Below are 27,506 nucleotides of genomic sequence, written 5' to 3' on the forward strand. Positions count from 1 at the left end.
TCAGAGGCTGCCCTCAGGGAATCTGACTACTGTTCTCTTAAAATAAACCTGAATCTTTAATTGTGTGTGGCATAAGGCATTTGATTTGTGAGAAATGTTCTCTGATTTGTTTTTTGGTTTTCTTCTGTAGCTGTCAGTTTCTTAGGATTTATAACAAATCAACAAGCAAACAAAACCATTTCCTTTCTTAAAGTTTTTTTCCATTGGAGGAAATGGACCTACCAACTTACTGTAAAATGAAGAAAAAGGATAGAGAGAGTAAAGTTTACCTTTGACACCTGAGTCTTTATGCTGTTGGTTCAAAAGGGAGTGATCTACATTTAATGCATCCCTAACATACATAATGAGACAGTTCTGCACCCTAATGTTCTATGTTTAAGGTCTTTCAGTCTCTCGCAGTCATGGTCTTAAAGCATACAAATCAAATGAGCTGCTTCTTTTACGGTGGTGTGATGCTTTTGCACAAGACAATGATTGCCCTCAAATTCCCAGAGCAAAGTCTTGATTACAGCATCAGGAAACACTTCAAGTAGCCTATAAACATCTCTGCATCCTGAGTTTGGCAGGAGCTTTTTTTGGCAGAGGCTGCTAGTGGCCTTACATTGGTCACTTCAGTCCTGAGCTGCTATCTGACAGATGTGCTGGAGGGAACAGCATCAGGCTGTTCATGCTCCAGGTCCCTGTAGTAGGCTTTCATCTACCAGATGTGTGATGGAACTCACAATCTCTTTAAATCAGAAGAGCCTAATAAATATAGATTAAGTTCTTCCAGTCTCTGATTAGTTTAGTTCTTCCCCTCTGATTAGGGGGAAGTAGAAAACAAGCATTTTTAAAGAGATATTTAAGGTATGAAAGAACAGTTAAAAGCAGGCTTACATAAACACTAAGTAGATAAAAGTTGGAGCTCCTTGGAACTCTCATGGGAAGGGAAAGAAATACCCTTCTTTTTGAATATAGCTCATTTAGGTTGCTTTTTGTCAGTCCTGCCCTGCAGCTGTAAAGGATTCTAGCTTCCCAGCTCCAAGATGCAATTACTTACAACTTAAGAGCCACACAGCATGCAGGACTGAGCCATGTCGCCATATCCAGGACACATCAGGGGAATGCAGTTAACCCTGGTTCCCTAGACAAGTTAGAAACAATCCTGTAATTGTATCTGGGAAGAGGCAGGTTGGACTGGAGTTCCCTGACCCAATTATAGTTGTAACTCTGACAAAGCTTAGCTCTCAAAGCAGGTTAATAAACTAAAGGGACAGACTCGTGTTATGTGCAGAGCATAAAAGTTTCTTTGAAGCTGTTCCACAGTGCTCTAAACCAAAGTTGAACAGGCATTGTGCCAGTCTCTCTGCTGTATCCCATGTGAACTTTACATCGCTTTGCTTATTAGCGAAATTCAGAATGCTTGATGTATTTTTCATCATTCTGACAGTCTTGTGGTATCATATAAATCATATAGTCCCTTCCTTTAGCAGAGGGGCTGCTTTTTCCTATTTTTAAAATCCATTTACAAAATACTTTACTTTTACCAGTGGAGGCTAAACTTTCTTTTGTAACAAATAAGTTCAGTTTTTCTTGTTGGTTTATATGTTATTGCTTATTACATTTAAATGGGGAATTGCTTGAGTCAAAGCCAAATCTTTTGAAGACATGCCATGTTGAAGGAGAGCATCTAAGTCTAAAGTGTGGAATAGATCTATCTTTAAAATACTCAATCACCCCAATCCTAAGAAAACATATGAGATCTGCTTCAGGAGCATTTCTGTAAGTAGGTACATGTACACTTAATATTTTGTAGCTGAAGAGAGCAGGTGTTGAATTTTCAAATTACAGGGCTCTAATGGTTCCTTAAAAGCCTTAAGTTTCCTTTTGTCTTCATCATGTGGAACTTCCAACTAGGCCTAGAATGACACCTCAGATTTCCACAGGAAAAATTTAGGCTCCACTGGTGTCAATCAAGAGTTTTGCAATTGTTTTCAGTGTAACAATTACACATCTGAAGCTCAAGAGCCTGACTTTAATGTCCCATATTTTCATGCAAAGCTTTGTGGAGATGTTAATGTCACTTCAGTGAAACCACTTCTGGTTTTCAATTTTTAAAAGTGTTAAATTCTTTAATAATATGGAGTCCTTCAATGTACTCATACAGTTAAAAGAAATGAAAAGTGGGAAGACTGGAGACAGGTACTGGGGATGTACTCCTCAGTGAAGGGACTATAGCTTGCACTAAAGGAGTCCTAAGAATATGCTTAATTCCAGATGCTGTCATTGATACTGTACATTGCTAGTGAAAAACAAGGCTAAATGAGCCTAAAGAAAAGGCCAGCATGGTAAGAGCATTTTAAGACATGTTTTGAATGAAAACTTGGGATACTGCAGTCATGAATATGCTTATAGCTGGTCTAACTTATGGGCTGTTTTCAAACTGATATAGCAAGCTTGTGTATCAATTACAACAAAAATATGGGCTTTAGGGGACTGCCAAAACCTCTTGATACATGAACCAGTCTGTTCATGTATCTGTTGGTTGGGCTAGTGCACTGTAATTGATATCTGAGCCTATAGATTAAAGACAGAGAGCATCTATGTAAGAGATTGCACTGTTGTGTGCAGGTAGCTAAACCATCAAAAAATAACTTAGCATGATCTGGAATCAGCCCTGGAATGTTATATAGAACTCAGGGTGGGCTAACTTAAAGGACTAGGAAAAAAGTGTGTCTGTTGAGAAAATAGAAAGCAGTGGGGAAAAAAGCAACATCCTAGCACATAGCTGAAAGCTTGCAGAGATCATGGTGTGCTAAGGTAAGGAACTAGGGAAGGAATACATGTTGGTTGAGAAAACGAAAAATAGTGGGGAAACAAAGTTTAACTAGCGCATGACTGAAATTTTATAGAAAGCAATGAAGAAAAAATAAAAGAGAACCAAAGGAAAAGAAGCAAAGATCGAAAAGAAGAATCGTATCTAGGAGAAACAAAACATGGAAACTAAAGAATCCTGAAGTTATCAGAAGTGTGCTGTAGAACTATTATTGAAATGAAGGAAAGGCAATAAATGGTAGAAAGTGAGAAATATGGAAGGTTAACACAGAACGGAAGAAAACAAGGAGATTTCTAGAACTTTGTGAATAAGATTTTCTTGTGAGTGTGTTTTCCTGTAGCACCTCAATTTTGTAACTAATTTTCTGCCTCTGTTGCTGGAGGAGCCAAAGCTTAAGGGCAGGAAAACAGGGAAGCATTCCATTGAAATCAAATCTAAATCCAGACACGAGCCTGGTTTTCAACTTACAGCCTAACTCTAAATCCCTTTAAAGTTTTCTTGTCACTTAATTGTACTACAAAGCCTTGGCAGCTTCCTTACATCACAATTCTAAGCTGTCAAAGTAAGTAAAAATAGATATAAAAGCCATCTAGTGTCTGTCAACTTTTAGAAACCATTTTCTAGCTGCAATTATGTACCAAGCAATAAGTTTATTGTGTCAGGTCATAAGGCCCAACCTACAAATTACGGTTCATCAAATTTATTTGGGCCTTTCTTTTTTAGGTGTCCTTTCTGGGACAATAAAATCCACCTTTATCGTATCTGGAACTGGAGTCTTTGATGTCAAGTTTTACATAGTGCATGTTTGTTAGAACCAACATACAAAGAAAGATAAAACAACTAAAAATGCTCTCACTGTACTGTGAAGAGGTAGAAACGCTCTCAATTACACACATAGGCAGTGGAAAACTTTATAACTGGGCTAATTCCTAGGGACTTCTGGGATGTATATATAGCAACATGTAACATTGTGGTAGTCTCACGTTACTCTTCTGACAAGCTATTATAACCTGGTCCTCATGAAGAAATATTAAGGCCGCAGTTATCTTCTATGACAGTGCATGGAATATTTTGGCCTATGTTACCTTCTGGATGTAGTGCATCCCTGTGTAACAACTACACAAAGCCTCAAAGCTCTTTGTAGCGTAAAATCGAAATTTTGCAGCATAAACAATGCCTAGATGCTTTTCTGTTAATTAAGGAGGGAGTATGAGAGCAGGGGATTAAAATAAGGTAGTTTTGGTAAAAATGGAATTGTGATTCAGGTTGGCAACATCAATGCCACATATCAATAAAATATGGATTCAAATCAAAGTGTTTAATCAATCATCACTATAATTAGTGAACAGCAGAGAGGATGGATTCAGGTTTCACATACTTGCACATTACCAACAGCACTCAACTGAATTTGATGATATTCTGCTTTGGACTGCTGCATATGGGACTTGCATCATGACATTTACCTATACCTAATATCAAGTACTCCTGCACCACAAAACAGTCACTAGTCTTAAAATCATATTTTAGCAGTTTGCTGAGAATGAACATGCTGAGCATGTGTGCTCATAAAGAGCACAGGTCTGATTGTCATAGTAGGAGGAGAGCACAGTTCAGTTGGATTTCTAGCTGAGTTATTTTTAAAGGGTAATTTTTTTGAATATGGAGAAACATAGTGCCGAAAATAAGAATTTATATATCAAATTTTAATGTTTTCATAGAAATAGAGGTTTTCTTCCCTGTGTGCTTTTGGAAAGAAATATTTACAGATACTTATATGGGTTGTGTGTTGCTATGGAAATGTCAGGGAGGGGTAAACAAAGAGGAACAATTCTGTTTATAAAGAAAAGAGAAAACAGGTGAGAGGAAGAAAATATAATTATCCCCATTTTACAGCTGAGTTATTTGAATACAACAAAGATAAAGAGCCCAACTCTTATGGAAAACTGTCAACACTTTTAGGTTCACCTGGCATTTAGGTGTAGTTCTGCTGGCAGGATATTCACAGAACACCAAAAATCATTATGCTTCCCTCACATTCTACCTTTTGCCTTCTTCTGCATTCAGATGCAACCCTTCATCATAGCTGTCAAAACAGTATTTTGTGAAAAGACCCAAGTCACCGCACCGCCCCAGACTCTAAAGAGATATTGGCAAGGCCCAGTGATCAATAAGAGAACTCAGAACAGAAATAAAAGAACTGGCACGACCAGCAATGAGACATTGCTTTCTGTCCCACCGAATATCACAGTGTGGATGTGGGTCCTCTATTCATAACATGTCACAGTAACTTTGCAGTCTGATAATTTTTTGTTTGTTTGTTTGTTTCAGAACTGATGATGGAGAAAGTGGGTGGGTCATTCAGTAGTTTCTTCAGACTTGGCAGTAAGTTCTGCACTCTCTGATTGTTAATGGTGATGGTCAGAAACATCCCCAAGCCACCAAAAATAGGTTATAACTGAAAATAGGTTCAAATTTAAGTATGCAAACAATGTTAGTGACTACAACCTTCCCACTCCATCCTTCTCTTAGGTGTTTCTCATCCTTGTACTCTGCAACTGACTGGGGCTGGATTCAAGCTGCTGTTCAGAGTCTGCAGAAGCTGACTCAGAGAAGCAAAGAAATGTACCAGTGAGTAGAGGAGATACAGGAGAAAATTACCAGCCCCATTACATGTGCAAGAAATCAAGTAAAGTACTTAAAGATAGTTTGATCCCACAGTTCTTTGTTAGACCAAGGAGCCTGAAAAATAAAATCCCACAAAAAGGCATCTCTGTGTTAGAATACACAGTCCCAACAGGTAAACAATACACAGTCCCAAAAGGTAAACAAGATTTTTTTTCCTCAAGAACAGAATAAAAGGAACAGAAATTGTTCCTCAAGAACAGAGTAGAAGAGGACCTTCTGCACATGCTTCTTTTGTATGCTTTTCCAGACAGCCTATATTGAGCCTGAGAGAGAGTTCAAGCTGAAGAACTTAACACACTGATCCAGAATTTGGTGGGTGTAACTGTGGCCATAAAAGCTGTAACTTTGGCATAACCAAGCTATGCCATAATTGTGTCTATATATCCTCCTATGAACTTTTAGAGTATTAACTCCTGGAGAAAAAGTTGGTGGGAAAAAACCAATGGACTGAGGATTCTGGACTCATGCTACAAAATGGGTTACTTCTCTCTTTGGTCACAGATCTGGATGTCAAGAAACATCTAGGAAGAAAGTCACACTGACTCCTCAGTTAAGAGCTGATTCTCACATGCATCTCACTTCCACCACACTTCCACGCTTCCACAAGACAGTCAACCGGCACCTGATATTCTTGGATCTCAGCTCTGAACTGCATTAGTCTCTACATGTTGTATATTTCTTTTGTAATAAATCTTTTATTTTTCTTGAGCTTTGCTTTCTTGATTTGCCTTTCTGACTAGAGTTATGTTCATCTTAGGTGAAAGAGGGTGGAACAGTCATCTAGTTAAAGGAATTTCCCAGAAAATGAAGCCAGATACCATTTAAATAACCCAGACTGTGTCGCAGATTCAGCTTGGACTGAAACCAAAAGAATACTTAGAGCCTTTTTCACCTGAAACTTGAGGTATGTGTGGCTTTTTTACATATTCAGTAAGGAGTGCATCACAGAAAAAAAGTCAGTGTTCATGTGGGAAGTCTAGGAAGCTGGAGCTGGTAGAAGAGTTTTGCTTTTCTCCCATAACTTGAGTGACATACTTCACTAATGTATTGGCTTGCCTCAGAGGCCTGTCTCACATCTTTTGCTACACTTGTAGATAGAAATCTGCCGTACTGTCGTGTTCCCTGTTCCAGTTCTGCCCCTCCTAAAATAAGAAATCACTATAGTCTCCTTTCTAAGTCATAAAACTATCTATAGCCTTGCTTTAAGTCATAGTCACCTACAACTTTTGCCATCCATCCTTGGAGCCACTCCATGCTAATCTCATCTGGAAAAATCCTGAACTTGTTAAATCATGTCTCTCACTCTTTACCAATCTATCTACCAAGACAAGAGCTGAAGGAATCGGTGCTATCATCTGGTGTTCAAGGCTCCTGTCTGCTTCAAGCCTCCGCTTTGCCTTGGAAATATTGGCTCTAACCTGGTCGGCTAGAGTAACCGTAATCATGTATAATGAAAATGAGGACTTTAAGAACAGTAGTGTGGGAATGTAAATATCTTGAAAGTTGGGGAAAGACCATGATAGGGCTCGAATGCATATTTGAGTTGTGAAGGTTGTCAGTTTCATGAGCTGAGTGTTTGTAAAGGGTCATCTAAGAGGTGTGAGGAACTTTAGACTTCTAAATGTAAATGAGAACATAAATGCCAAATGTCTGGTAGGAGTACATGAGTGTGTAGGCATGGAGGCAAACAAAGTTTAGATGCCAGCACAGCCTGAGATGTGCAGCATCTGAGATGTGTAAATCTCTCTTGAGATGAAAAACCTGTAACGCCCCAAGAAATTAATCTCTCTCCTGAATTCCATTCCTTCATCTTCTACAGCTGCAATCTAACCCTACTTCAAAATCATTTTTAGCCTGTAAGGGCTCTTAAACAAGCCACTATAACTGATAATTTCTAACAAATGCTAGTCTAAGGCTGTTGCTTAAAACTGCTGCTTATATGATATATTTTTCCACTGTTGTCCTTGAAAAAAAAGTATTTCAGCAAGAGAATGTGTCCATATGGCCTCTTTAATTTTCTGATTCAGATAAAAAAAAAATTTGTCCTTGGAACTGTCACAGCCTTGTTGTCTTGGCTGTCATTGAGCCTGTCTGTTCTGTTGTGGGGTGAAGCAGGAAGAAGCAGCTCAGGCTTGCAGCAGCATGGCTTCTGAGCTTGTTTGAGTGATGTGCAGGCAGCAGGTGTGCATGTCTGCCTACACCTGAATAAATAGTCTAGCATCACTGACAGAAAGGCTGTAAGGCTTTGAAGAATAAATCCTGAAGGTGGGTCTGATTTCTAATTCAAAACCTACTCTAATTTTCTCCGTGTGCAAAATTCAGATTCTTAGCTCCAAATACTCCATAATACTGAAGTTAATAATGGGGGCTGCAGTTTACACACCTGCTCTAAGAATACAGTGATTTAAAATCCAGTTGGAAAATTTCAGGATATTTATACTTCTTTTCTAAGCTCTTGTGTGTGTTATGCCTTCTGGTTATTACAAGATTGAGAAGAAAAGAATGAAAAATAAAAATTATGAATAACACCTTGAAAATAATTTTAAAGTATTCTAGAATGTAAAAAAAGAAAATCAATATTTTATTACATTTCATAGACAATACAAACAACATGCTATTCAGCACTTCAACTACAAACAGAGTTTTCCAGGTTCTGGCAATCACAGAATTTAAGAAGAAATACCATCTTGTGATAATTTTTCCTTTTGAGATTGTTGGTAAAATACAGGAATTGGTCCAATGTCACCAATTTACTAACATCACTGGGAAATGTAATTGCTTGAACAACAATTGCTTGAACAAATCAACTGCTTGAACAACTAGTGCTGCAATCACTATAGCAGATGATGGAAAATGGACTAATCTTGGAAGTGTATCTATGTACATGGATGTACTTCCACACCTAGATGGGGTAGTCAGAATGCAACTCAATTAGGCAGAAGAGGGGAGATGGCTCATCTCAGATTTGTAGGTTTGTTGATTTGTTGCAGGAATAAGGTATTCTAACTATCATGTTTAGTTTAGCTTTGGGCAAAACAGGGGATCTTGACAGTTAAGAATCTTTGATGTGGGTTTGGAGCTTGAGTAAAATTCCCCTAAATCAGTAAGAGTCACTAGACATATAGGGTCTAGTGACCCTTGCTTTCCTTTGGAAAGGTATCTGTATGCATTTAAACAATTTGTTTGTAGAAATGGTATACACTGCTTTACACTATGACTGAACAGAAAAGTGACTTCTTTGGAAAAGCTTACCTGGGCTTAGTTCAACTCTCCGAGGGAAAACCCGGATAGAGTAGGAGTTTTTCAGCTAACTCTGGGTACCATGGTCTGCTGAGGGATATCCAGGCACAGGCATGCCAGGGGAATTTTTGCACAAGAAAACTTGACTATCAGATCTGCTATGCTTGTATTCAAAGGAAGAGAAGTCAGGTACAGGAGTCTACTTTAACTGTAGAACTGAGGAAAGATGATCAAGGAGTCAAACCAAAGTAAAACAAAAAATTATATGGTCATGGCTGCTTACAGTTAGAAAAAGTCCTCTTCATCCACCTCCTCCTCTTTGTTATCATTCATCTGTGATATAAAAGCAAAGACTGCCAGTTAAAGGAAGCATCTCTATAAAAGCAAAGGGAGTACAAATATGAGTATTTTCTTTTCTACACCAAAGAAGAATTGAACCCAGTTCTACTATTAAAACAGATAGCAGGAAAATAAATATTTTTCTTAGATATTTGCTGAGAGGGGAAAAAAAGATCTCTTTTAACATTAGCCCAGTTAAGGCAACTTGAAAGGTTACGTAAATTCCTGCGAGGTAACACTGCGATAGGGGTTTAGAGAGAGGATAGCAACATGAAGTTAAAGTATTCTCAGCAGTGCTGTTATAGAGCATTTGCTGTGCTAACATTACCTTATACTATGAATTGATGTACCTTTTGCTCTGTTTTACTAGGCATTATAGTTTGTATTTGTGTTGTATGTTTCCACTGTGTTTTCCTATTGTATATTATAATAAGATACATAATTCTGCCACAACAAAAGCAGATGCAAAAAAGCTTGACTGATTGATGCTGCTTGTATATCAGCAAGCTTGAAATCAGCCCGAATTTCCAAGCTGACAGTAAATGAATATTGATACAAAAACTATTCATGTAACACAAAGCTTTTTGCTCTATGTTCCAGTAGTGTTTTCTTACTTGACTGCCTGGGTTTGACATGTCTTTTAACATATCTAACTGGGGGAATAAGAGTAAACATATTTTTAGTTCTGAAAGTTGCATGATTCAATGATTCTCATTGATTAAAAATAGAACAAGCACAGGAAAAAGTATTCTTTGGAAGTTAGACCTTTTTGCTGTTTCTGCTTTATGTCCTTTTGATATCCAATGCTACATGCAAATTCTACCTGACTAGAGAAGACAGAAAGTTTCTGGAAAATAAATACTTCATTCTCTTTTGCCATCTGTGAGAAAGAGGAGTGGATTCTACTGAGTTTTAAAAAGTGCCTGCATCAGGGGGAGACATAGATCTTTTCCTGTTAATAGCAACTGCCTGCTTTGGAATTCCTCTGCTCTTCTTCCTTTCTTGCCCATGTTGAACCTTTCATCAGCTGAGTGCCGAATGAGTAAAATGACTGAAATAAATAGTACTCCATGATGTACCATATTTCAGGTTGTTAGGAAAAAGTAGACTGGAGATACAGATAACAATCTTTAAAAGCATGCCGGCTAAAAGTCATTGCTAACACTGTTGTGCCCTCAATCAATAACAGATCTATGAATAAAAAGACCGGCTAGCCCTGAAAAGTGTTCGGTTGCTGCTTCAGCTGATATAGACAAAACTAGCATTGTTGTAACAGTTCTTCTTCATCCATAACTTGAATGAAATATATTTAATTTCTCCCTCCTAAATTAGGAATTCACTAAGAAGATTCCAGAAAATATTGCATACTTGAAAAGAAGAAGAAAAATTGCATAAGATGCTTTCAAGAAGAATAGGTGAAGATCCACAAAGCACTGCATCCACTTTTGGAGATCTTTTGAGCACTTCTAGGTTGCATATCTTGTCAATGTCTCAATTTCTTATCACAGAGAGGCCCACTTAGGTGCCAGTCTCACACCTCCTGCAGGAAAATCAGACTTTGATGGGACACATGCCTGTGATACCTTTATGGACTGCATTTTCCCATTAGGGCCTCAGCCTTTGCTACTGGACCAACAAAACATGCCTCCGTTGCTTATTTAAGCAGTTAAAGAGATAGAGAGAATTTGATAATTTTTTATCTTTCCAAAAGTTATGATTTTGCTCAAGGACCAAGAGGAATAGCAAGAGAGGCTCAATAACCTTACCCAGATATTTGCTTAAAAATGACAGAAAGAGGACGGAGTTTATAATTGATGAAATCATAGTCCAGAGGTCCAATAATTGAAGAAAATATAGTTAATTTCTGGGCACCTGAAATGGAAGGACTGGGAGACTGTATACTGTTGATGGCAGCCGCAACATGTCAGAAGGTGACTGATCCTGATTTTCTTAGTTTCTTTCATGGTTGGTAGAAAGAAGAGATGCCTAAATAAGTTTTAAAATGAAAACTCATACTTTGATTCTTATAAGCTATTTGAAAATTATGTTGAAAGCTGGAAATAATCTGAAGATAATCTGAAGATACCACACTTGTCTCACTAAAAAAAAACAAACCCAAGCCAAACAAAACCCAGAGAAGAAGAACCAGAGCAAGAAGTTTGTAAATTTCCTTTAAGCATGATATGATATCAAATACATGCTCATCTAGTAAAATATTTTTATTGGAGAAAAGCAATCAGTGGTAACTTCATAAATTTTAATGGGGCGATTACATGCTGGTCAATAATGCTACGTGTAATGATTTCTCTTTCACCAACACTTTAGTGATGTCAGTTGACCTTTAATAGAGATTCAGTGATGTAAAACAGCTTTCCCACAGAATCCAAAGTAATGACACTGGGCCTTTTAAAAACTCCAATGACATCCTCAAGTTCAGCTATCAATTAAAAATTATCCAGAATTATCTAGGTTCATGTAAATATCAGAAGAGTTTTGGTTTTTTTTTTTTTTACCTACAAAGACCCTAGCTGTTTTCTATAATTGGCAGTTTCCAATCAGTACTGTCCTTATTAATTATCCTCAGGTTTTCTTGTAGCAAAATGGAGCCAAGAAAATATTTGAAGTTTCAACAATGTCCCTGATTGCCATTGTAGGAATAATAGACCTGAAAGTTAGATGCTATCAAGACAGAGATTTACAAACTCGATATTTCACTGAAGTGAATGAAGTGAAGAAGCTAATGTGAAGACTGATAAGTGTGGGGGCATGGATGTGGGCTGCATTTTAATGTTCTTTATCTCATTTACTGTGCTGCCTTAATGTTGCCAAGCTAAGCTCTTGACCAAGTTACATATGGTATATGTCACATTATAGGGAACATTAAGCTGCAAAATTACCTCAGTGTAGGATATCCCCCTCATGCAAGGTGGTCTCTATATGTCTATACCCTGGAGTGAACTCAAGTTCACTCCCTAGTTCACGTTAACAGAGAGTGAAAATGCATTTTTGCAGCTCTGTTTGTGCAACTGATCGCGAACAGATCTTGCTTTGCATATAATGATATACCTCTGAGTGGCCTGGAATGGGCTGAATGCTGGATTGCTCTGTAGCATGTTGTCTCCTTCTTAACTTTTGCTTTATGATTTACTTTTAGGGGTACAAAGAGGCCAGAACTGCACAAGACCATCTCCCATTGACAGGCAGTAGCCCCTGATATGATAACTTGAGATATCCGCAGAAATTGTTAGCAGATCTGTAGAGATCTTCATAAACCATGTCTGGAATATGTGACAGTTTTGCAATATGGCAACTGAGTGAATGACAGACACATGTCACACTGCAGGGTTTTGAACTGTATTTGCACTGTTTGGATTACTTCTTCCTTGGGATGCCAGCAAAGACTTTGATGCATTGGAAAAATGGCTTTGAGAAGAGAAAATGGTTATATACACAGGTCAAGGCAATGTTTTGTGGTCCATCTGTGGTCCCTCTGTGGTCCATTTAGTTATAAAAGCTACAATAGAAAGTAGAAGTGGATCTGTAGAGGGAATAGTTGTCCTGGTATCCACACAGTCTGTGTCACTCTGGACTAGTTTTTGTCTGAATCAGTAGACTGAGCATCTTCACCATAGGTGTGCTTTAGATGCTTTGTTTCTACTCATCTGCTTTATCTTCATGGAGGAATCTGATCTGGAAGGATTCTCTGATCCCACAAATATGATAATTTGGAGTTAGTGGAGAGAGTTGCATCAAAATTATTGATTAACATGTATCTGAGATCATAAGAAAAGTAGATAGGATCCCATTTACTTCTTGAATAACTACAGGACAGTTGAATTAAAATCTAAGCCAAAACATCTGTGGACATTGAGTTAATGTTAAATATTGTTCCTTTTGACAGAATAAAAACTAAGAATTTTTTTTTTTTTAAAGATGCAAGGGCTTAGGGGATTGAACCAAATGTTTTTGCAGTAAAATGTTTACTAGCTACAGTTCTGCATATATTTTACTTAGCAACCAAATGTGAGGACAGTACATGGGGTGTTGAATGATTGCATACACAATATTATGAGAAATATTTATGCAAATTAAACATTCAGGTTTCTTCTTTAAAGGAAAAAAAAAAATCTTTACTTTGGGATAAATAATACTCCACAACTTGATATCACATTATTGTGATCATTACTATGCACAATGTTTTGTTAATACTGTTTTTGCTACAGCACAGGAAATACTTGTGCTCAGAGCTGGGTAGACAGTACCAAGATTAATCGTAAGGTTTTTTTTCATGTGTGGTGGGCTTTTCTGACTTGAGTAAAGTCCCTAACCAAAACTCTCATTCTCTCCACTTTAGGCACATTTAATTTCATATTGGAAAAAGATGAACATTCCCCCTCTCATTATCTCCTGGCTGCTAACAGATGGAGAAGTTGGTGATTCCTCTTATTTAAAAAAATGTCTTCACTCTAACTGCGAGGCATGGGGAAGTTTGGTGCCAAAAGGACCAGGAATATGCCTATGAGATTCTAAGTGACAGTCAGCAGAGCCTACATTGCTATATAAATTAACAAGTTTCAGTGGCACCAGTCAAGTTAGGCCAACGTGTTTCAACTGAGCCTCCACAAAGGATAAAATATTGTGTGCTTTGTACTGGGGTTATCTGACGTGAAATCTTTGTTGCACTTTGACTTTTTTGCTGATAGTAACACGTGAGCCCATTGAAATCTTTTGCAACAGCGAGTTTTTAGAAGGTTTATAGGCAAACTATTTTAAATCATACAAACTCGTTTCCCCCTATAGTGAGTGTGCATATGATGAAAAGACATTAAAGTCAGAATATTCTGGATTTTTAAAGAGTGGAATGAATAAAAAGAATGTATAGAAATGAAGGTTTCCATAAAAGCAGAGGCTATAACATCGACTAAAAGCTGTAAACAAATATTAAGCACTCTGCTAGAAATATTTTAACATTTCCAGTTACAGGAACACAATACTACAGAACATAACACTGCTGTGAATTTACATTGGCTTTTACTATCTTTGAAGAATAATTTTATATATGAGCTGGGACGGAGAGCTTATGGTGGCGGTTGTATTTTTGCATACAACTTGCACTTTTGGCTTAATGAAGAGACATTGATATCATACATCCTAGTATTCTATAGAGAGTTAAAATGGTTTTGCTCAGAAACTACAGGATCCTATAATAGTAAGTCTGGTTGGTTCTGAAGGAAGAATTTTTCATGGTTAGTGACTGAAATTATGTTAGGGTTGTGCTGCAAGAAAGAGATCAAATGGCTCAACATAATTTCTTTCAAGATTCTTAGGCATTATATGTTCTTACTTTTCTGTTGACTTGGGAAAGAAGCTGATACTGTGCAAACCTCTACTGGAGCTTTCTCTGTGTGCCAAAAATGGCTTACTTGGATTTATCTTTTTCTGGTGTTTCTTACGCTAACTTCCATCCTGCTATCATAGCCAGCTTTCCTCTTTGGAGACATGTTACCCAATTATATGATAAATTCTTTAAAGCTGTGAAACTAATCCCTGCTAGAGGACAGGGAGCTGCAATTTTCATCATCCTTCAGGAAGTATTACTGCCAGTATTTCAGTTTCCCCATTGATTGTTATTAAAATAATACTCATGTATTTAAAGACAGGCTGGATACAAATGCTGTGGCTTGGCCAGCCTTCCAAAGTGGTGTCTGACTTTGACATGTCACTGAAAACCCAGGGAAAGGATTAAGCCTCTAAATCACTTTCCTCTTGTATTTTGACTGGACTGATTTGTGAAGTATCTGAATGCTGCTGATAGAAATGACCTCTTTCAAGTTTTTTAATTTAGCCACAGTTTAAATAATTTCATTTTGGGCCTTTGGTCATGTGTTTCCTGGATGATTTGGCAAACAAATTCTAATTTTTATTTTATTTTTTTTAAATTTATTTTATTTTATTTTATTTATTTTATTTTATTTTATTTTTAAATAAAAATGAACTCCTTTATAATAAATGGTCTTTCCAATTAATATTATGGAAAAGAAAACCGAAATCAATTCCCTAAGACCAAACTTACACCCCTACCCCCACCCCACCTTGCAAGACTCATAGAGGAATTATTCTGCTAGTTCAGGAGTCATACTATGGAGCATCCTATACAGCCCTGGAATAGATGTGCCAGGTAGAAGGACTAACTCTACTGATTCCCAGTCTTTTCAACTTCTTCCACCCCTGCTTTCAAGATAGAAGCTTGTTTGATTACAATGGCTGTAGCAAGATTATTTAAGATGTCAGCTGATCTTCCTTACTGAAAAACCTGTCTTGGACTGGCTTAGAAAAGCTGTCACGGCCATTTGAAAGGTAATATTGGGAATATATGAGTATGAAGGCAAGTTACAACTTGGATGTATGTCAGAGTCTGCTCTGACAGAGGTGTAGATTTTTCAAGTGCAGGTGCAGGTGTCATAGAGGAAAGAGGACATCTATGGCTTTTATTGTGTCTGGTTTTTTTTGTTTCTTGGGTTTTTTTTTCCCCTTGGTGGTTGTGATGTGTTGGGGGCTTTTTGTGTATTTTGGGTTTTTGGGGGGTGCTAGTGAGGTGGGACACTGGGTTGGTATACTGTTATTTAAATATTCTTCGATATCCTGATAAAAGTTCCTGTAGCCAAATTTGGAGTTTAGTCAGCTCCCCACATCTGGGTGTTGAAGATTTCTGTGAATCACATTAGCAGCTCCTGCCAGGTACCCATCAGTAATTTACATCATAAAGTATATATAAGGCATAATTAAAATCTTGTCAAGTTATTTTCTTTCTGTGTAGATTGGAAGAGAACTTAAGCAGTTAAAAATGAAGAATAGAAAGTACTGCTACCACATAGGAGGCATATGCCCAGCTTTTATATACTGAGTTATTTACAGTGGGTAAGCAACCTGACAGTTCCCTGACCACACTCACAGTGGTTTTCTTACTTTCTGATGGGCTTGTTATTCAGTCTTTTACAGAAGGTAGAAAAGCCTCAGGGAGAACCATTTCTAGTTAGATGCCACTGCTGAGTGATTAGTACAACCCACCTTTTTTTTTTTTTTTTTTTTTTTTTTTTTTTTTTTTTTTTTTTTTTTTGATGAGGTAAGTGGTTAACTCAGGATGAAGACTCACAACTGTATGAAAGTTTCCGTGATTATGTGGTGTGTCTCCCTCCCCCGCCCCCAGTTCAGCATCAAATATGCACCTCTTTCTGAGGACCTACAACATCTAGTTTTCTAAGGGGCTTCTACAGGGAAAGTGGGTATACTTGAAACAGGTCTGGAAATCACCGCATTTCTCTGAAATTGTCATCAAAGTATATTCCTCTGAAAATGGTGTAGGAATTAGTCCTTCTATGTAAGTGACAGCAGACAGCTACAGCACTTAGTCTTGGCTGTGGGAGGTCTTACTATCCCAAAGGGAGTCCCAATCAACTGGCCCTCAGCTATGTTGATCCCGTGCCAATTTGCATTAGGTTTCAATATTTACTAGGAGTGAGAAAGAAAAGCACGAGACAATATCCCAGTCAATACAATCAGTCACATGGAATGCAAAAATTTATGCTTAAATTCCTATTTCAGAGGCTGTTTATACATTTCATATTCTATAGTTGCTTGATAAGCATACAGCACATAGTCCTTGATACAGGGTCAGGACTCAGATGTTTGTCCAAATTTAAAGCAGTTGGCTTATGTGTAAATTTCTGGTCTACCTTAGTGAAATTTTAAGTCTCTTCTATAAAAATGGCCTATGCTAACAGAAAGAAAAAGTTGTTGCCTGGGTCTCTTGGTTTTCAAATGTCTACAGTTCACAGCAGCTAGATGACAGACACCTTGGTAAGGGAAAGATGGGATTAAATCTCACTAGAGATCCAGTTCAAGGTAAGAGTGTATGTAAAGGTTTTTACATTTTGGATGAGGCTGTAAAGAGCATTTCCCCTCTCTACCATAATTTTTGGATGCCTAATCTAATTATCATGTACTCCTTTCATATGCTCCTTAATTTGAGCACTTGTATTCATTCTAACTTTAAAATTTATAACATTTCACACACATTTCGGTGTTGACTTTTCATTATGCATGTTAGAACTTAAACACTTATAGAATTAAAGGCAGACATAGATTCCCATGAAATGTGTTTACAAGGAAGGAACATAAAGTGGTTTTCTGAGAAACAGTTTATGTGTGAGTTATTTGCTTGTCCTTGATTTTGGGCTGCCTCAAGTATTGCATTACGCATTTTATGCCTTTGAGCTTAGGGTGCTGGGAACAGCTGTGTGCCTGCATTTGAACACATCTTCAAATGAGAATCATACTCTGTAGAAACCAAGATGACAAAAATTTATAAAACATCCTGTCTGATTCAGAGTGGATGACAACAGCTGTTTGACAGTGCACAAGAGAAGTTAACAAGTGTTAAATGCAGAAAGATATTTTTGTTTGATAGAATATATTTTGGTTTTGCTATGTATAACTCACATTGCCTCATTCATTGCTAGATGTCAAAATACATATTTTAAGTCTTCAGTCTTTAAAGTAAATAGCACAAACAATTTGTTACTCTTCTCTAAAAGAAATAGTTTGGAAATTACTAGTAACAAAAATGAAGTCCAAGTGTGTGGCGGTGCAAGAATTGTTTTATTAGGTTTTTATAAGAAGTTTTATGTTATGGTTCAGTTCACTGTATCCCTAGTTTTGTAACAATCCATCCCCTTTTGTGTTTTCTGTATAACAAGGTGTTGTGTGTCGATCATCCTACCCCCCACCTGACCTGGACCATCCCGTCTGCCCCCCCTCACTCTGGGACAACCTGCTTATCACTTCGGGACCCCTCCCAAGATTGAGAAATCAGATGGAGAGGGCTTCAGGTGATAGGTCGCCTGGAGGGAATTCCTTTCCTCCGGGGCTGGTTGGTCCAAGGCTTGAAGGTAGACACTCCTTGTTGCCCCCTGAATCCCCTGATTCGTTGTGTTGTTGTAACCTCCCCTGAACCCTCCCCCACTTATAAGATGAGGAGAGGGAACTTCAAACTCTCTCTCACTCTCTGGCCTGCGGTTTTGGACCAGCTGAGGTGCTCCCGCAGCTGGGCCTGAATAAACATCTTTTAACCTGCTAAGCTGAGAGCCATCCTTTTCTACTGCCGCTGCTGTCACAACACTATTCAGTCCAGCTGGTGCTGAGAAGCCGAGCCAGCAGGTAAAGATAGCCTGCGTGCCCATCCGAACTGGGAACATCCTGTCGCTGTGCAGATCTGAGCCAGCCAGAGGCCGGCGTCCGCCTGATGAGGAGACAGAGTACAGCTACACAAGTGTTTATTGTTAAGTGTAGGGTTAAAATCTACTTTGGAAATGTTTTGCTCCAGTAATAATTTAACTGGTCAGACAATGGTTCCCACTGATATTTTCCTTTGTTATGGTAATAATATGTATCAGAATGTTGCCAAAGCTATGGCTTTGTAAGTATTTCCTAGGAAATGACATGAGGGAGGATTTTGTTCAGGCTTTGGTCTATAGAACGCATAAAGCTCATAAATCAGAAGCACAGTTGTCTTTCTTACTACTATTGACACAACAGCGTCCCAGTGAAATTCAAGATCTGCTCCAAGGGGAAGAGTTTCTATTTTAATTTTCTATGCATGTTAATTTGTGCTTGGAAAAAAACTTCTCACTAATAATTCTGATTTATATTTAGATTGAAGGAAAGCAAAAAAAAAATAGCTACCTAATGATTTATTGTTGGGCAGTGAGTGCACAATCCAAACACAATTTAATTTTGGGGCAAACACCAGTTCCTGTAAAAGTCCAAAGGGTGTGGATGGCCCTTGGGCTATCATTAAGATGGTCCCTTGGTCACATTAATGAACTACAGATATTCAGTAGCATATATTTTTAAACAAGCCAGTGTTCAGTAACCTGATACCCTCAAGATACACTTCTATCCATTTTGAATGAAAAATATGTTCACAAGAGGCCATAATAAAAATGAAATCTAAATAGAACTTTTTCACATAATTTCTAAAACAAAAAAATTCTGTGTGGTATTGAATGTACTTCTCATAGGATCTGGAAAATAAGCATTGTTGTTGTTTCATTACTATATTAACTACTTGTTATTTATCAAAATAGGATCATCATGCTATTTATTTCAGATCTGGTACAGATGTGAAATATAAGCAGTTAGCATTAGTCACAGCAAATAACCACAGTACCTATACAGGTTTTCACCCTGAAAACTATGCCATTGTCCAGTAATTTTTATTCTAGAAAGCTGCCCAAATTCTAAAGGTTACTTTTGAGGCATCTTAGCACTTGTCAGAAGCTATGAGTCATAAAATCATAGAATGGTTTGAGTTGGAAGGGACCTTAAATCTCATCTTGTTCCAGTGTCATGAGGACCAGATCAGGTTGCTTAGAGCCCCATCCAACCTGGCCTTGAACACTTCCAGGGAAGGGACATCTGGGCAACTAGTCCCAGGGTCTGACCACTCTCACGATAAACAGTTTCTTCCTAACATCTAAACTTGACCTTTATGCCAAGGAGAGTGTCAAAATACTGTGCAGTTGCTCAACATGATGTAGAGAAGTAAAGGCAGAATACAGCAGCCTGAGTATTGTGCCTGTAGTGCTACTGCTACACGAAATATTGCCATTCAGAAAGACCATGTCTCTCTGTGTCTCCCATTTCATTTTGGATTAGCAGTAAACTTCTAACTGGATAATGAGGGAAAGACAAAAGAAGGATTAGGAAAGAGTAAAAGGCAAAGAGTATTTGTGCAGCTTAGTTGTCAGAACATCTGAACTACAGGTTAAATCTAATTACAAACCAAAAGGAATAGGCTATCAGGCTTATTACCTATAAATGCATGCTGTTGTAGTGGGTATCTTATTTAGATATTAAAAACATGTTTCTAGAACTGCATTTTTTCTTTCTGAAGAAGGATGTTCTGGTTTAGGAGAGTAATCCTAGGAGAGAGTTTAGTCTTGAAAATCTTAAAGAGATTTAACTTCTTTATTACATCGTGGTTTGAATTTCATCTTGTTGAATGCTTTGAATACTGCTGCTGGGTGCCTAATTTTCTAGGTATTTAAAAATTAAACATGGCAGAACTAGTGTGTTTTTCATAAATTTATCTCTATATGCTCCTAAGAAGTACTGCAGTTCCACGTTAACTAAAATCCAGTTATAAATCCTTTTGAAGGAAATGTCTGACTTCTGCCTCTTCTGACTTCTACTTTTTTTTATTCCTTCAATAGCACATTGGGTTTATGAATACTGGTTAGAATTCATCTCTCCATGTATTTTTAATATCAACTTCAAAATTTTCATTGAATCCAGTTATAAATTTATACTTCAAGATTATAGATTAGGCAAGCAATCTACATATATGAATGACTCACTTGGCAATTTGCATTACTTCTCAGTTTCTGGACAATTCCTATCTCTAGCCCATTTCTGTTGCGGTGTCCACTGTGTGCGTGGAAGCGCAGGCTCGTGGGCTAGCTCAGTCCCACACCGTGGCACACGCGCTTTAGGTCGGGGTCGCTAGTTCAACTCGCTCTCTCCTCCCTGTGGGATCTTGGTTCCCCACACCCTGTGACGGACGTGTTGGTAGTCACGACCACAGCGACGGTTAGAAAGGCAACTCTCTGAGTAGGATTAACAGGGTTTTATTGAGGGGGAGACCAAACGGGAGCTCCACACCTGACCACTGCTGCTTAGGAGAGACCCGGTACAATAGCTGGGCGGTAACTTTTAAACAGGGGAGGAACAAGAGGTGGTAACAACAGATTAACCAACCAGGCTAACTCAGGGTGGAACTAGGGATGTGAACATTCAACAGGAGAACCACTCTGCGATGGGGGAAAGGGGATTTCCCGGGCACCAGCCTATCACTTGACACCCTCCCTGGAACTTTCCAGAATCTAGGGAAGGGTCCCGAAGTGACAGACAGGGCGTCCAAGGGGAGAGAGAGGGGATTGACAGCAATATAAGGGGTAAGAACCATTAGGAAGAACGGGGGTACAGGGAACAAACCATTCTACAAAACCTCTTCTAAAAACCTGTAAATTAATTATATAAAACACTTAAAAAACTAATAAAATAACTTTTGCACCGCACACATTTCTATAAATGGTTTTGAACTGATCTGGCTTAGAAATTTTCATTTATGCTTTTGCTTTTTCACTGTGTGTATGTGGAACAAACTGCATTGGTGCCTTTTCCTGGAAATGTGCTATCTCCAGAGATTAGGGGACTGTAGTTTATTTCCACTTCCTTTCCTTGTCTGCTATATATTTTCATAACTGACACAAAGACATGCTGACTAATATAATTCAATATAAACACATGGAGAAGTTCAAGGATATCTAAGACTTTTTCTTACTAAATTGGATACTTAAGGTTGGGAGGATTGACTGAAAAAAAAAGAAAACACTTAATCCCTAAGTACAAAAACCCCACAGAACACGTTTGAGTTGCTTGCAATGAGAAAGGAATATGGGACCCGGAACCTGTTCAGACTTTTCTGTTTATTTGTTTAGTTTCCTTCTGAGTGTTTGTTTTCTGTGTATTGTCCTCTTCCTACAGGTGAGAGACTGGCCTTCTGTGTCTAAAGTCAAATGCCTTCATAAAGTTTCCTTGTAGTCTTGGTTTATTTCTTTTTTGTTGATTTACTGCATGGCTTTGCTTATGAAGAAGAAGCTGTCTTCAGACAAAAGTTTCTTCAGCTGGAGCATATTTTGCTTGGTACAGCTGGACTGTCACAGCATTATCGTGGTATACTCACACTTACATTGTCATTTCACTCTGAACAGAGCCTGGTATGGAGGAGTTACAAATGCATTTCATTACTACTAATACTTCTTTAAATTTTTGGAATTCAGAAGACTTTCAGGGCAAATAGGCCATTTTGGTCATAGCAAACAATTATCAGGAAATCTTAAACAGTGTTGTTCTTGCAATAGTCTTAGATACAGGATAAAGCACACATTTAGTGATGGCTAATTTCTTGATCTGAATTATGTCCCATAAAAAGAACTAAGAAAAAAAAAAGTGAATGGCTGTGTTACTTTGGTTCTTATTTTCTTTTATAAAGAAAAACTCTGCAAACAATCTTCTGAGACAATGTTCACACTATTGTAATTTGTTTTTAGAAAGAAAGCCAGTGGAAGAATGCATTTCTGCTTACAACTTGCTTGATTCTGCTAAGCTGTGGCCTAAAAAAGGACTATGGCTCCTATGAGCCACTGTATGCACAGAGTTGTGAACTAGGCTGCTTGGGCTGATATATCTGCATGGCTGCTCGTGATTTTTTTGTCTGGATAATCAAACAGTGATTCACAGTCCCCTAAAACTAAACTTCTATGGATTTTTTTTCATGATACCACAGTTAAATCTTTTTTTCTATTTCATGGTACAGAGTTTCTCTTTTTTTTTTATTGCTTCCCATTGTTTTTTTCATCTACTCTAAGATCCCTACCATTTCTGTAATGTGATAAGAAGCTGGTCTCGCCATTACCTTCACTGTAAGCATTATAGGACAGCAGGAAAAAACATTACCACTATAGATAGAAATCCTAAAATCTGTACTATGATCATTACTTTTCTTGGAAGGAGACACAGAACCTGTTAGACCATCTTGCTAAACTGGTAAGAAAAAGAAAAGTTAAAGATTAAAGAAAAATTGTACAAGATATTAAAAACATACAGACTCCCAAATCAGAAAGAAACAGGAAATCACTGAAGGAGAAAATAGAGCTTCTAAAAATGAAAGGGGAAAAATGCATTGATGCCATAGGGAGATATTGCTAAAAGTGAAATTAATTCTAGGAGAGATGCCAGTAACATACACCACTTCATGAGAAGAATAAATAATCCTGGAGAACATAATGATTTCCTGGAACAAGTGACCAGTAAATTAAGAAAAATAATAAGGCTGATAAGACTAAGAACAGATGGAAGATAGCCAAGAAACCTAAAGAAAAATGTATCTGTGACCTAACTATTCATATTTAAAATGCACAGCATCTAGAGGTGCTGGGAATAGACAATGGACAAACTGTCTTAGCAGTGTAAGGATTCCTGAGCACTTAGGGAAATTCAGAGTGCCAGAATGGTTTTTGTTTTGTCAGAAAAAGCATGAATTAAATGAGAACCTATTTTTGTTATAAATCTGTCTTTCTATGAACATGGCTTCCAACTTCTAGATTTCCAGCAGTGATCTCTGGGTATTGCATCAATGTGGTTGCTAAAGCCTGGGAAAAAGAGAGTTGATTTAATTCAGTGGTTGTGCTGTTGGCTTATCCTAACACCATGAACATTTTGTGATGTATAAGGTTTTCTATTTAGAAGTAATTACAACTACTAAGCACTCCGTGCATTGAATAACCCTGACCTATTTATCAAAACCTGCAACATATTCTGTGTAACCTCAAATATTTTATTAACATAGACAACTTTGCATTCTGTCTGCCCCCCTTTCCTTTTAGTCCAGTAAAATGAGCCTAAAATAATAGATAGAATAATAGATAGAAGACACAAGAAACTTCAGTGTGTATGAATTGAGTATTTTGTTAATGAACTTCCCCCCATTATGCTAATTATACTGATTTCTACTGATAGAGAAGTGGAGCGCTGTTTGACAACATACTCCTTGCTGAAGCTCTGCTAACTCATATTACAACAGAAAGGAATGGAAGTAGAAATTTTCTAGTACTATATGAATCGGGTCTTACTGTCCAAGAACTTTTTAGCGTCTAATTTCTTTTCTATATCAATTCTGATTGAATTGGGCATTTAGCTCTTCATATTGTGACTGAATGTTTGGTCCTGTGGATTGAAATAAATGTTGTAGGAACTCCTTGGACCAACAGAACATTTAGCAATTTATGTCTAATTAAGCAGGTATATATCCATAAACCAAAGAATCACAGAATCATTTAGGATGGAAAAGACCATTGAGCCCAACCATTAACCTGCTGCCAAGTCCACCACTGAACCGTAACCTTAAGTGCCACATTTAGACATGTTTTAAATACCTCCAGGGATGGTGACTCAGCCACTTCCTTGGGCAGCCTGTTCCAGTGCTTGACAACACTTTCCATGAAGAATTTTTTCCTAATATCCAATCTACACCTCCCCTGGCAAAACTTGAGGCCATTTCCTCTCATGATATTGCTTGTTACCAGGGAGGAGAGATCAGCACACTCCAGTGCCTCAATGTTTTTCTTGTGGAGAGGGGCCCAATACCTTTAATTACTCTTAACATAAGCCTTAAAAAAACCCCAACCCCCCCTTATCTCTTACTTTACTGATATAATCTGCTAGCATTTTTAGGTCACAAACTTTCACATGTCCATCTTTTGTGACTTAATTAATTAATAATAGTATCTCTGCTGATTGTTATCAATGTGATTAATAGATTTTTAATTATCTGAAAGTAGTCTGAATTAAACGTATTCTAAAATTTGCATCAAGGTGACAGAGGGGGAACTTCAGAGATAGAATATGAAAGCACTAAAGGCAGAACTACTAAAGGGAATAGAAAGTTTGCTCCACATGGGTAATGAACCAACAGTCTTCAGTGTTTTAGTTATAGTCCTGTACAATCCAACAGTAAACAACCAGATTCTACAGCAAACCAAATAATTTTAGTACTTATTAAAAGCAATTTGGAATATTATGTTGTTTACAGGAGAGTCAGATCAACTGTATTGATCTGTGCTCAAATCAGTGACACAACTCATTCATGTCTGATGGCATTTCCATTTAAAAATCCTTATTTTTAAAAAAAAGTCTAGACCTTTCTATCTGGAAATAATTCACAATTACTTCCACACATGTCCTGAATATAGAACAACAATGAGTATATTTTCCATTTGTGTGTCATTATTTAATTTGACCTATGTCTCCACAGGACTCTGTTCCATAGTCTCTAAAAATTGTTCACAAAAATTCTGGAATGTTTTACCTAATGCCAAAATTTATTTACTTGTATTTTAAAGAAAATGCAAACTTAAAAATTCAACTAATTTGCCTTCTGAATCTCAAAATACAGACACTTTAGAACGTATATTAGGATATCAGGTCTTGTTATACACTTCTAAGAAGTCCTCCAAAACCAGGATAGTCATCAGTTAAGAGCAATAGATATTCACTAAGACTGTTGTGCTGTAAAAATTAATTAAAATTTTACTATGGCTCTCTCACTAACCTTTAAAGAGTGTAAATACAGCTATTACTAGTTTCCTGGTGGATTTATTGGGCTACTTTTGTCTGATTTTGAAAAAAATCAGGCCATCTGTTCATGCAATAATGTAAAAGAATTAGTAAAGTGTTTCTTTATGGTAACAGTTAAATCCCAAATCCTACAGAGCAAGGAAATATCAATAAAAGAATATATGACTGGAGAAGACACAGACAGTGACCAAAAAATATTATGGTATAGATACAAACCTTAGCAGTATTTTAAAATTCCATGTGGATATATTTGAAGCCTTCACATATTTCAGCTTTTATAATTCATAGCTTTTCCAGCCAGATATAGATTGTATGGAACATTAGTTGCCTTCAGTGGAAACTGTAGGCATGAATGTTAGAACAAACATTTTCCCTTGTCATAGCAAGAAGTGGATGTATTAAACTTCTTGACATATAGTATTTTACTGAGATACAGAATATAAATTAAGTTCACTATAATTTATTATCAGCAAATATCTCATATTTTGAAGATTCTTTCTTGAATATTCATCCTAATTCATATTCTGTTCTTAAAGCAAATGACAGTAATTCCACTGCAGTGACCCAACTTTTAAAAATTATCAAGTAAAACAAATATTCTTGATGTAATTATTGCCAAAATAGCTAGAAAAGGGTCTCCTTGAAAGAAATGTTGGAAATATCTTTTTCTTTCCATGCTCTGTTCCAAAAGGTTTCACAAAATGAGGCCTCTTAATTTTATTTGGCTGATTAGTAGTTGGACTAAGATTTCTGTCTCTTTCACTGTGTTAAAAAATAAAAATGTAATTCTATTGACTTGAAGGATTTTTTTTCTAGCATAACGTTCTGCATCCAGCGGTACCCATTTAAAAAAAAAAAAAAAAAAAAAAAAAAAAAAAAAAAAAAAAAAAAAAAAAAAGTAGGTAAAGTATTTGTGCTTTATTCTATTTTCTTCTCTCTTCTTCCCAGATGGTCTGTGCCTCCAAAAGTTTTCATCCTGCATTTGTTGAATACATTAGAACCTGTTTACTGCTTCACATTATTTGCCTGATCTTTCTTAGAATCCATGCAACCTTTTTTCTTCTGGAGGATATCCTACTGATATTTGCCATATTGAAATGTTCTGTGACCCCAGCAGTAAAATTTTGTTGGTTTTATTCTGTACTTTAAAAATGAAAGAAATATCTGTTAATACTCCCTTGATTTGCTGGAAGTTTATAAGTAAGTTAAGCTCCATTGAGATGCTCTTTCTTTCTCTTGTGGTTGGTTGCAAAGTCTTCTTTATGAAAATATCTTAATTATTGTGGAAAAAAGGAAAAGGATATTTGCACTAATTTTCAACAACATTTAAGAGCACAGTATTAGACTGATTTGTTTCCAAATTTTCCTCTCTAACATGGGTTTTAGAGTGATTAGATAACCGTTGCCTTCTAAGGCTGGAAATCTCACAGGGGAGATCGCAGAGTCCTGATGTCTTAGAGCCATTTGAAAAGTGCAGATTTAGACCCAAAGGCAGGTACAGGTGCTTTTTCTTTGAATTTATGGTAACTGGTATGACATCCAATTCAGATGAGACAACAGTTTTGCAGTTACAACTGGCTCATATTTGTACAAGGCCTGTTGATAGACAGAAAGGTAATAACAGGGATCTATAATTCCCTCTGGCAAAATTATTTGACTCATTAAAGAAAATATACTGGCATTAAGAACAGTCTGATATATGTAACAGTAAAACAAACTGAAGGTCACACTTTCTCTGAACTGATCATATAGGATTTTTATTTCTGTTCCTGAATTAAAGATAAAATGGATATGTCTGTGCTATATTTAAAAACAAAAATTAAAAAAAAAAAGCCAAACTTCTTTTGTATTTAGAGTGCCGTCCTACAGAGTGCTTGTTGTCTGCTTTGTGAAGAATCAACATCTATTATGTATCAGTCCAGGGACACAAACCATTTTCTCGGCTTGTTCTATTCAATCCTGAAAGCAGTTTTTCAAAATTCAGCAGAAAAAAAAAATTCATAGTCAAATAATTGAATTTTCAAAAAACTTTTCAATGCCCTTGGCACAGATGGTCCATATCAAGAAGACTGCTGATCACATTACCCAACAGATAAGCAGTATGTTATGCTCTTAGGGTCTGTTGGAATTTTACTTGGCAATCTAAGTTCTCCACAAAAATATTTGTCAA

Source organism: Hirundo rustica, chromosome 5 (genome assembly GCF_015227805.2).
Source record: "Hirundo rustica isolate bHirRus1 chromosome 5, bHirRus1.pri.v3, whole genome shotgun sequence".
Lineage (NCBI taxonomy): Eukaryota > Metazoa > Chordata > Aves > Passeriformes > Hirundinidae > Hirundo > Hirundo rustica.